This window comes from Phascolarctos cinereus, unplaced genomic scaffold (genome assembly GCF_003287225.1).
Source record: "Phascolarctos cinereus isolate Bilbo 61053 unplaced genomic scaffold, phaCin_HiC Scaffold_5;HRSCAF=322, whole genome shotgun sequence".
Classification (NCBI taxonomy): domain Eukaryota; kingdom Metazoa; phylum Chordata; class Mammalia; order Diprotodontia; family Phascolarctidae; genus Phascolarctos; species Phascolarctos cinereus.
In genome coordinates this window covers 463,812,970-463,824,287 of record NW_027555958.1, presented here as the reverse complement: position 1 = coordinate 463,824,287, position 11,318 = coordinate 463,812,970, and positions in this window count along the sequence as shown.

Sequence of the window (11,318 nt, the reverse complement as noted above, 5' to 3'; positions counted from 1 at the left end):
AAAATAGGTAACTTTGCATTAATTGAACTGAAAAATTGAATTGAAAAGCTTCTGCACAAACAAAATTAATGCACCTAACATGAAAAGAGAAGTGGTTGAATGAGAAAAAAAAATTGTATGAAATTTTGGTATCCAAGATATAACATATATATATATATATATACATATATATGTATATATTCATTTATATATATATATATATAATCTCACTCATATATATGTTTATAAATATATATGACTAATGACCATTCCCCACTAGAAAAGTGGTCTAAAATATGAGCAAAAGAGTTCTCAAAAGAATGCAAAGTATTCACAAACCACATAAAAGAATACTCGAAATTACTAAAAAGAGAAATGTAGATCAAAATTTCATACCCCGAAGACTGGCAGAGATGACCCCACCCCCAAATGGCAATGGTCAATTTCAGAGAAGTTGTGGAATGATGAGCATACTAATTACTGTGATATAAGAAAAAATGTGTGTGAAGAATATAGAGAAACATGGGAAGATACATAAACTGATTCAGAGAGAGGAAAGCAAAACCAGGAGAGCAATATATACAGAACTATGACAATGTAAAAAGAAAGAATGATGCACAAAATAAAAAATGAATGTAACAAAATTAGGAAGATCAAGCAGGACTCGAATGGATTATTTCACTTTTTAAATTTCTATTCCTGGCACTCAACACATGTCTAACACATAGTAGGCTCCTAATAAATGCTTATAGATTCATTACTCGATGGATTAATGAACTGGCTCAGAGATTTTTTTCTTTCTATCCGTTAATCAATGAATGCAATGTTTATTAAGTGCTTACAACGTCCAGAGCCCTAAGGGATACAAATAGAGAAACCAGATGGTCCCTGATCTTAAGGACCTCACATTTTAAGAACTGAAATTCAGTGATGATAAAGAAAGTTTCCTTTAATAAGTCATCCTTGATGAATTATTAGAATTGGAAGAAATCATTCTCTAGCAGTGACTGTGCTATGGAGGGAGCCATGCTGAATTTGGACTCAGGGTACTTTGGTTTCAATCCTGGTTCTGGCACTTCTTTGTTCTGGGACCTTGGCAGCAAGGGGAGGAGATGGCTGGGAGGTGAAGGCCTGGTCCAGGCAAGATAAGGCAAATCTCACCTATCAGAGCCAGGGGAATGTGGATGAGGTAAAGGGGACGTATAGGCAAAAGAGAATTTGTGAAGGCAAAAATAACAGGATTTAGCAAAAAAGCAGGGGGGTCTTAGAGGAGTAAGGGAGAGTGAGAGGAAAGGATAACAATAATAATGATCACAACTAACATTTATGTGGTGCCCACCACGTACCAGGCACTATGCTAAGCACTTCACAAACATTATTTCAGTAGGTGCTATTATTATCCCAATTTTATAGATGAGGATACTGGGATGAACATCTAGGCTGATACTTAGGTCATGATTGTGGGTGATAGGGAAGTTTATAGTAGAGGAAGAGTTGGGGGGAAGATGAGTTCAGTCCTGTTGATGTCATCCAGTTCTAGCTGTCCAAGAGGCAGTCAGTCATAATAGTCATTGAACATTTATTAAGCACCTATTGTGTACCAGATGCTGTGTTAAGCACGTTGGAGATACGTGGGGATACAAAAAGAGTCAAAAGACAGTCTTTGTTCCCAATTAGTTCACAGTTGAAGACAGCTGATGATTTGAGCCTAGCATTTAGGAGTGGGGTTAGGGCTGGAGGGACAGGTCTGGGTCCCATCTACACAGAGGTGATGATTGAACTTATGAGATCACTAAGTGAGATAGTAGGGAGGGAAATGAGAAGGAGGCCCAGGATTTAGCCTTGGGGCACACACCCAGTTATTTTAGTGGGCATTGCACAGAGGAAGAACCAGCAAAGGAAGCTGAAAAGGAACTGTCAGAAAGATAGGAAGAGCCTGTCCTGAAAACCCAGAGAGAAGCAAGTGTCCAGGAAGAGATACGGATGCAGAAGAGTGTCAGGACGTGTGTGCACGAAAATGGGGCCCAAGGAGCTTCTCAGTGTATTATCCCAATACAGCGATGTTTTATGTTACCAGCCTGATCTAATGAATTAGGAGCAGAATGAGAAGTGGACTCAGCGACAGAGGCCAGGTCTGTTACACGTGGCCCTTCCCACCAGATCAGGCCTCTGGTACCCTTAAAGGGGCTTGGGGGACGCTTAGTCTCTCTGTCAATGTTGTTCCCTCAATTTAAGGGGTCCCCTTTACCCCTCCTTCATTTAATCATATAAAAGTTTAGTTTTTACAAAGAAATATTTACTTAAAAAGCATATTAAGAATAAACACACTCCCCCATAACATATGGGGGCATAATCCCCTCACTCTCTGGGGGGGGGAAGATTGTCATTCAGTTGTGTTCAACTCTTCGTGATCCCATGGACTACATCCATGAGGTGGTTTGTCATTTCCTTTTCCAGTGTGTGCCCATTTTACAGATGAGGAATTGAGGCAAATAGGGTTCAGTGATTTGCCCAGAGTCACATAGCTAGTGTCTGAGATCAGGTGTGAACTCAGATATTCCTGATTCCAGGCCTAGTGCGCTATCCACTGCACTAACTGCCCTACACTTCAGCTATGCTGCTATAGATTGTAGTCCCACCAAGTTCTGAGTCTAATGCCCTCCTAGGCTTTAGTCCCAGCACCCTGGCTTCTCAGGGATTCCCCACGGGGCTGGCAACAAGATCTGGCCTGAAATCCTGGGCTCTTGGGTCACCTTGCCTCACGGTCCTGCACCAGGGGCTCTATCACCTGTGTGTAGAACTGAAGAGGATGAACAAAACGCACAAAAATCCCAACCCTTCTTCTAGGGGTGATGTGGCCTCAAGTGGGGAAAGCTCCATTCGTAATGTCCATGCTGTGGGTGAACGGGACCTTCGCCGACTAAGAGACAGAGACAGAGACAGAGACTGGGCTGGGCTGCTCATTTTAAAGCCCATTCTGGTTAGGTAGCCAGCGGAAAGAAGCTGGTAGGAGAATGTTCGATGTCAAGATGCTTCCTTCTGAAGTAATCTGGCCATCTCACAAGAAGAAATTGTGAAGAGGCAAATGTAAGCTCCATAGGAGGAAAAACTTCCTAACCATTAGAACCACCCCTCAGAAAAGGCTATGTCTGAAGGGAGTGGTTTCCCCTGAATTGAGGTTGTCAAGCAAACATTGGATGACCAACAGTCAATAAACATTAAGTGCCTCATATGTGTTAGGAACTGTGCTGAGTTCTGGGGATGTATGAGCAAAAAAATTGAAGATAGTCCCTACCCTCCAAGAGCTTACAATCTAATAGGGGTAGAGGCACACAAAAGGAAGCTGAAAAGCAGGGCTGAGGAGAGAGGTACCCAACGTGAGGGCATGGTGGAGACGTTGGTCAGAGAAGTCCCAAAGTAAAGCAGCCAGATGAGAAATAAGGAGAGGTCTGCTCTACCCCCACCCACCCCCCTGAAGGAGGGGCTAACTGACTTCACCAGGGTCACACACCTAGTAAATGTCTGAGGCCAGATTTGAACTCGGGCCCTCCTGACTCCAAGGCCAGGGGTCTATCCGCTGCACCACCTATCTGCCCTAAGGCTCTCTTCTTAAATGGAGGTCTGGAGTTCATGGCCCCATCCTTCAATCAGAGAGAATGAGGGTAGTGAGAAGGTGAGATCTTTGGGATGATGAGGTCATCACAATAATGACTATTTGTAATGTATATCATAGAAAGATTTCTTGGTCAGCTATGAGTCTATGTGGTTTCTCAGCTCTGAAATTCTGTGACTTGTAACGTCTGGGCAAATCTCACATCTGCTCCGTATCCTCACTCAGGGGATGCCACATTAGCGTTTGCTCGGGGTAACAGATCAGGAACTACAGGGGCTACAGGAAGGCGCCGGGCACGGAGCAAACGTGGAGTGTGGGATCTACTCCTGGATCCCTCTTGCCTCTAACATCAAATACAAACTCCACCAGCACTAAGTCCTTCACTACTAGGCTCTAGCCTCCCTTCCTAGCCTTCCACCGTGTCCCTCCTACCCTTTGTCTATGCCATATTCCTGCTAACCTGGCATATTTGCTGTTTCTCACACATGACATATCATTTCCTATCTCTTTGCCTTTGCACTGGCTGTGCCTCACACCTGGGATGCACTCCCTCTTCGCTTCAATCTCTTAGAATTTTTAGTTCCCTGAAACATCAGTTTTAGAATTCCTCCCTCCCTCCTATAATCAATCGATCAACAAGCATCTATTAAGGGCTTACCATCCCAGGCACCGTACGTAAGGATGCCTCCAACCACCAGTGCCTTCCCCTGCCCCCCTACCCCCACCATTCTGTACACACTTATCTGGATACATATTGCTTCTCTCAATAGAAGGTAAGCCACTTTATCAAGGAATGTCCTTCCTAAAACGTGGTGCCCAGAAGAGAACGCAGCAGATGTGGCCTGACAGAGAATTATCATCTGGCTGCACACACAGTTCTGGCTTGATAATGGCCATTAGCAAATAGAATTTGAAAAGAAGCCCATTAATAATTAAAACCTGAAAACCTCTTTATAGGCCTGCATTTGCCAGGGCTGGGTATCTGGGAGCCCTGAGCTTTTCTTACACCACCTGAGAGGCTGACCACTGCCAAGGCCTGGAACACACAAAGGCCTGTTTGGCCTCTTCAACGATGCTTTTGTCGACCCCAAGTTTTTTGGGTTTTTTTTTTCCCTCTGGATCTTATCTGTAAGGAGATAATCCCGTGGACAGAGCGATGGGAGCCTGGCTAACTGTGACCTAATATCACTCAGTCAAAAGGCTTTTGTCAAAAAACTTCCTCTAAATGTGGCATGGACCACGTTAGTTTGAAATTCAAACAACTGTGCCTACCTCAGTGCAAAGGCTCACAGTTTTACTTTTGTTTTAATGTTAAAGTTTGATGTTAAATTTAATGTTTAAATTTGATGTTAATTTAACGTCTTGTGTTGTTCCTCAGAGCTTTTTAGATCTACTCTTTCTCTGCCTCCAAGAAAAACAATTGAATGGAACTAACCCACACAACATCCCTGTCTAACGGTATATGCAGCTTTCCATACCAATAGTCCCCCACCTCTCCATGGAAAAGGAAAGTGGCATATCTCCTCTTGTCTTCTTCAGGCCAGGCTTTGTTGGGGTTTGGTTTGCACAGATTTAGAGCTGGAATGAACCCCAGAGGCCACCCAGTCCAATGCCTTCATCTCATAAATGACTCTCCCCAAGCCCATAAGGTAGTAAATATCAGAGGTGGGATTTGAACCCAGGCCCTCTGACTCCAGAGCACCCTTCTTTTATTTTTTAAAAATTTTTATTTTTTACAATCATATTAAATGTATTTCCACATTAGTCGTGTTATGAAGAATCAGAATGAAAGGGAAAAACCATGAGAAAGAAAAAAAGAGAGAGAAAATACCATGCAGGGCATCCTTCTAATTGACTGTCACTGTGTAAACGATTTCCCGGTTCTGTTTGTTTTACTCGGCATCAGTTCATGCAATTGTAATATAGTACAGAGGAAAGAGAACCATGTTAGTCAGAGGGTCTGAGTTCAAATCTCCATCCAGCATCTTAGTAGGTAATCTAAGGCCACTCACTACATTTGTCTGGGTCCTAACTACTCCATCTGTAAAAGCAATGGGTTAGACGTAGGTCCCATTGAGCTCTCCGCAGAGGATACTCAGTCTCTTCAAATACCTTAAGGAACCTTGATTCAGAGACTCCACTACCTCCTCTATGGTTTTCCACTGCCCTTCAGGGGGACTGAGTCTAAATTTTCTACCACTGACTCTAGCTCCCACCAATTATGGGGTGATGCTCCCCAGTTTCATTCTCCACCACAGTCTAACTTTTACAAAGAAATACTTACTTCAAAAGGTATAATCACAAATACACTAACTTACTTCTCCAGTTGTTGTTCAGTTGTTTTTCATTCCTGTCCAACTCTCCATGACCCCATTTGGGGTTTTCTTGGCAAAGATACTGCAGTGGTTTGCCATTTCCTTCTCCAGCTCATTTTACCGATGAAGAATTACGTGTCAATGGACACCCTCGCCTTTCATTTCTTCTTTGAATCTTTCCATGTGGTTGAAACAAGGGGGATGGGACTGAGCAGGTGGCACAACCCCTCCCAGGAGTCCACACGCTCTGGCCCTTGCCTAAAGGATATGGACGTGTGGGACCAGCAATTCCAAGTTGGTCTTTTCAAATCCCTGTGGCAGGAGGAGGAGGAGGAGGAGGAGGAGGAGGAGGAGGAGAGAACTTTCTTTGTGGGCTATAGGGAACAGGGAAAGATGTTTTCAGCCTCTCTCAAGATGTCTTCTATGTCAGGACATGGGCAAAGCCACCTCTCCCTTGGACTTCTAGAACAAGTTGCCAAGGGCATTGCTCTCCCTGCCCCCGGCCCCCACCAGCAATGTCAACTGCACGTCCATGGCCGGAGAGTAGATACTTGCCTCCGTGAGCCTGGATCTCTGGTGGCCCTTTTTGCTTTATGTTTCTTTCCCTGAGTTTTCCACTTAACTCTAGCAGCCTCTCGGCTTGTTCTTCATAATTCATCTTGACCAGAGTCACATGGATGCCAGATAAGTCATCGATCCTGAGAGATGAATATATCCAGCCTCCATCACTACAGAGGCTGGGGTTGATTGCCCAATGGAAAGTGCTCTCTATGATGACACCCTTGTTGGAGGAAAAAGTGGGCACTTGTAGGAAGCTGGTGCAGCTAGAAAGACTAAGAAAGACCGTGCCATAACCGGGAAGGCGGAAGAGAGAGAGCTGGTGACGAGCATGGACAGTGCGAATCCAGGGTGAATGGAGAATTACTTTTTAGCAGGCTCACAGATCTTATGGGAGTTTTTGACTCTAAAGTGATAGAGGTGATGGGTTATTGTTTCATGTGTTAAATATTGCTGGTTTGTAATTATAAGGTTTTGTGTTTGTGTGTTTGTTTTGAGCATTTCTTTTCTGTGATGAAGGAAAGAAATGGCTGTCTTGCCTAATATCCAAGACTGGGACCTTGTTAATTATTTTTGGAAATACCCTAAGGTCATCCACACTTAAGCTTTGTTTTAGAGATTTTCCCCAGGTTTCTACTACAGGCTGGAGGCAGACCCCAATTTGGGGTTAGGTTCCCCCAACACTGAACTTGGAGCTGTTTGAGAGCAGAGTCAGAGACCCTTGAGAGAGAGGCATCTCCAGGGCCACAGACTTCAGGATTGGTCAAGGTCTCCGGCTTTCAGCAGTCTTCCCCTCGCTGATCTCATGGAAAGGCTGAGGATGTTAACACCCGGGTCACATGCTTATTCTCAGGGCCACAGTCTGTTAAGTCATTAGTCTGAAAGTCTGGGGCCGGAAGCTCCATCTCCTGATTTCTGGTACAGGGCCCCATTCATTCTCCCACGCTCCTCTCAGAGGGGCCGGCTCTGGTAGAGCAAGGAGCCAGCGATGTGTTAGCGACTGATTTCTCCAAGGTCATACAACGAGTAAGTCCCAGAGCCAGATTTTGGACCCAGGTCCCCCGTTCTCAGCTTGCCCTCTCCCCCGCACCTCACTAAACTTCTTTTCTCTATGATTTTTTCTGTCTCTGGTACATCAAAGAGCCAGTGACTGGCTTGGTGGTATCCCCAAAGAAGTTTATTTCTTAAAAATACCAATTAGGTTGGGATATTAATGCACTATTGGTAGATCTGTGAACCGTTCCAGCCTTTCTGGAGAGCAATTTGAAGCTATGCCCAAAGGGCTATAAAACTGTGCACACCCTTTGATCTAGCAATACACTTCTAGGTCTATATCCCAAAGAGATCATAAAAAAGGGAAAAGGACCCACAAGTACAAAAATATTTATAGCAACTCTTTTTGTGGTGGCAAAGAATCGGAAATTGAGAGGATGCCCATCCATTGGGGAATGGCTGAACAAGTTGTGGTACATGAATGTAATGGAATACTATTATGCTGTAAGAAATGATGAGCAGGCAGACTTCAGAAAAACCTGGAAGGACTTACGTGAACTGATGCAAAGTGAAGGGAGCAGAACCAGGAGAACATTGTACACAGTAACAGTAACAGTAACATTGTACAATGATCAATTGTGAATGACAGTTCTTCTCAGCAATACAACGACCTAAGACAATTCTGAAGGACTTATGATGAAAAGTGCTATCCACCTCCAGAGAAAGAACTGGTGGAGTCTGAATGCAGATCAAAATATATGATTTTTTACTTCATTTTTTCATGGTTTTTTTGGAGGGGGTCTGTCTTCTTTGCAACATGACTAATGTGGAAATATGCTTTGCATGATTGCACATGTAATAACCTATATCAAATTGCTCACCACTTCAGGGAGGGGGAGGAGAGGAAGGAAGGAAGAGAGTTTGGAACTCAATATTTTTAAAAAATCAATGTTAAAAATTGTTTTTACATGTAATTGGGAAAAATAAAATATTATTTAAAAAAAAAGACTACCAATTAGGAATTGGATTTAACGTGGCATTAGCAGGGGTCATGGCGTCAGTCTGTCTCTAGCTTCCATTCTGAAGGAAAACAGAAATCCTTCTATCCCACTGGGAAGAGAGGCAGAAAGCCTCCCTTCTCCTTTCATTTCCAGTTGTTCAAAACCACTTGTGAGGAACCCTGAAGTCTTCCAAGGAACCGACTTAGAACTGAATTTGGTGAAGCTGGCCCAAACACCATTAGCATTCTGCAAGGGCAGAATATCAGAAAAATCAAATGAAGTAAATAGAAGGCCCTGCCCCCAGACAGTAAAAGCGTGTTTCAAAACTCTTCCTGGCATTCCTACTGCTGCAGCTGAAGATGATTGGCTTCTTCCTGTTTGTCTCCAGAGGGGGATGGGGAAGTTGGCTTGCTTTTCTTTCCTTGCTTTTGAGTGGGAGTAATGCAATAGCATCGTCAAAAATAATGACAAAAAAAAAGGAGGTGGGGGGTGTGGGGGGAGAGTGATATTCGGAACTGCTTTAAGCTATACTTATTCCTCTGGCAAAAAAAGAACTTTGATTCAGTTGTTTGGTATGCTTCCTTAATCACACAAATGTAATCACGCCTTGATTGAATTGACAGTAATGAGAATAGCAATAAAGATAAGAGTTGGTATTTCTATAGCTAACAAAGTACATTACCACCTTGGATCCTCACAACAACTCTGGGAGGTAGGTGCTATTATTATCCCCATTTTACAAATGGGGAAACTGAGTCTGGGAGCGGTTAAGTGACTTGCCCAGGGTGACAGAGCTAGGACGTGTCCGAGGCCAGGTTCAAACCCAAACTCAGGGCTTCCTGACTCCAAGTCTAGAACTCTATCTGAGCTGCCTCAAAAACATAAACTAGGAGTGAATCGGTCTTTAATTAATTTGAGAGGATCAAATGAGTTAACACAGGTAAAGGCTTCCCAGCCCTGAGAGCTGTATAAATGCTAGTTACCATTTCAGGGGAAGAGGAAATAAATAAAAAGGCCACAAACAAGAGCAATATATTCTTTAACTGGTTTGTTAAATGAATCAGGCATTTATTAAGCACCTACTAGTGCTGGGCCCTAGGCTAGGAGATGAGGATACTGAAGACAGAAATGAAACAGCCCCTGCCCTCAAGGAGCTTATTATGTTCTGTTGAGAGTAGACAAGTACATCTGTAAGCGTATGATGGCAGAAAGTAAAGAGGAATTAGGAAGCCTCTAGATGACGCTGAAAGAGGAGAGTATAAAAGCTGGCTTGCAGCTTCGAATCAGAAAAACAAAGATCTTGGCAACTGGTCCCATCACTTCCTGGTAAACAGTGTGAGATTTTATATTCTTGGGCTCGAAGTTCAGTGCAGACGGCAACTGCAGCTTCAGGAAATAACAAGACACTTGCTCCTTGGAAGGAAAGCTATGGCAAATCTGGACAGCAGACTAAAAAGCAGAGACCTCCCCTTGCCAACAAAGGTCCACATAGTCACAGCTATGGTTTTTCCAGTAGTGATATATGGCTGTGAGAGTTGGACTATAAGGAAAACAAAGCACTGCAGAATTGAGGCTTTTGAATTGTGCTGGAAAAGACTTTTCAGAGTCCCTTGGACAGTAAGGAGATCAAATAGGTCAACACTTAAAGAAATTAATTCAGGCTATTCATTGGAAGGTCAAATACTGAAGCTGAAGCTTAAATACTTTGGCCACATAACGGGAAGATGGGACTCATTGGAAAAGACCCTGATGTTGGAAAGATGGAAGGTAAAAGAAAAGGGGATGGATGGCAGAGGATGAGATGGATGGATAGCATCATAGAAACAATGAATGTGAACTTGGACAGACTTAGAAAGATAGTGAAGGATAGAAGGGCCTGGCGTGCTAAGGTCCATGGGGTCACAAAGAGTCAACATGACTGAATAACTGAACAATCTTTGAAGAGTGGTACTAGCAGCTAGAATATGAACCTAAGCTCAGGCCCTTCAGGGCTGGGCCCTTTTATTTTTCTTTCCTCTTTTCTATATAAATTAAAAAATGTTTACATTATACATGGAAGCATCTATTAGCACCTTCAGTGTACAGAACTGTGCTTGGCACCCAGGGACACGTTCCCTGATCCCATCAAACTTAAAGTCTACTAAAGAGATAAGATACCAATACCAAGGGTAGCTAGGTGGCGCAGTGGATAGAGCAGCAGCCCTGGATCAGGAGGACCTGAGTTCAAACCTGACCTCAGACACATAACACTTACTAGCTGTGTGACCCTGGGCAAGTCACATAACCCCATTGCCTGGCTAAAGAAATAAAAAATAAAATAGATACCAATAACTAGAATGCATGATATTTTGTAATTACAAAACAATAGAGAGTGTTATATGAAGTCTAGAGGTGAAAGGGATCATGAAATAGGCACAATTTGAGCTGGACTAAAAATAATAGTTTAGCAATGCAACAGGAAAATAAAAGCCTTGGCATTCCAAGTCTAAGGGGGAAGGTGTTCATTAATGTAACCACATACATACAATCACATCTTGATTGAATGAAAGGGTATAGCAAGGGTAAATAAGTTGATACTTTGAGAGAGAATGAAAGGGTTTGGTTATTGAAAGAAAAGCAGATGATGCTTCACAGGAAACATCTTATAATCAATTAAGGAGACCAAATTACATCTCTTGGGCTATATCGCTGTTGTTTGTCCTTTGCTGTTGAAGGGGCCCATGACATCAGGAAGGTGATACCACGACATGCAAGTGAATTGGATTTAAGTGAGGCAGGGTAGCCTCACTGTCTCCTCTGGAGCCATCTGGGTCCAGTGGCCAGATATGGATCAGGACCACTGGGATGGCGCAGGCCTTT